Consider the following 1470-nt stretch of genomic DNA (forward strand, 5'->3'; position numbering starts at 1 on the left):
GATAGATAGATAGATAGATAGATAGATAGATAGATAGATAGATAGATTATAGATAGATAAATAATAAAGATAGATAAAATGATAGATTATAAACATATAAGTAGATGGTAGATTATATGATAAACAAAGAGACAGAAAGACAGAGAATGGTGGTGGAGAAAGGGGGACCCTCCTCCGTTGCTGGTGGAAATGGAAACTTGTAAAACCACTTTGGAAATCAACCTGGCACTTCTCAGACAATAAGGAATAGTGCTTTCTCAAGATCCAGCTATACCACTCCTAAGCATATATCAAAAATATGCTCAAGTACACAACAAGGACAATTGTTCAACCATGTTTGTAGCAGCTTTATTCGTAATAGCCAGAACCTGGAAACAACCCAGACATCCCTCAACGGAGGACTGGATACAGAAATTGTGGTACATTTATACAATGGAATACTACTCAGCAATTAAAAACAAGGAAATTATGAAATTTGCAGGCAATGGTGGGATCTAAAAAAGATCATCCCAAGTGAGGTATCCCAGAAGCAGAAAGGCACACACCAGATATACTCACTTATAAGTGGATACTAGACCTATAAGATAGGATAAACATACTAATATCTGTACACCTAAAGAAGCTAAGCAAGAAGGAGGTTCCAGGGTAAGTTGATCAATCCTCACTTAGAAAGACAAATGGGATGAACATTGGAAGTAGGAGAAAACAAGAAACAGGACAGGAGCCTACCATAGAGGGCCTATGAAAGACTACCTAGCAGCCTATTAAAGCAGATGCCGAGACTCATAATCAAAACTTAGGCAGAGTGCAGGGAATCATATGAAAGAAGGGGGAGTTAGTAAGACCCGGAGAGGACGAAGAGCCACAAAGACCAAATATATCTGGGCACAGGGGTCTTTTCTGAGACTGATTCTGCAACCAAAGATCATGGTATAACCTAGAACCCCTGTTAAGACGTAGCCCTTGGCAGCTCAGCATCCAAGTGGGTGTCCTAGCAAGGGGAACAGGGACTGTCTTGGACTTCAACTCAGTGGCAGGCTATTTGACTTCCCCTCTCCCCTGAAAAAGAGCAGCCTTGCTAGGCCACAGAGGAGGACATTCCAGCCAGAACTGAAGAGACCTGATAAGCTAGGATCAGATGGAAGGGGAGGAGAACCTCCCCTATCAGTGCACTTAAAGAGGGGCAGGGAGGAGATGAGGAAGGGAGGGTGGGATTGGGAGGGAATGAAGGAGGGGGCTACAGCTGGGATACAAAGTAAATAACCTATAATTAACATAAAAAATAAAAAATTAAAAAAAGTAAGACAGAGAATATTGATAGAAGATAGATAGACAGACAGGCAGACAGATAGATAGATAGACAGCTAGATAAAATAGATAATCTTATTTGGTTTTAAACATTCAAAATTTCTAATCAAGAATATTTATTTATTTATTTATTTATTTATTTATTTATTTATTTATTTATTT

Source organism: Psammomys obesus, unplaced genomic scaffold, assembly GCF_907164565.1.
Source record: "Psammomys obesus unplaced genomic scaffold, mPsaObe1.curated_primary_1811, whole genome shotgun sequence".
NCBI classification, from domain to species: domain Eukaryota; kingdom Metazoa; phylum Chordata; class Mammalia; order Rodentia; family Muridae; genus Psammomys; species Psammomys obesus.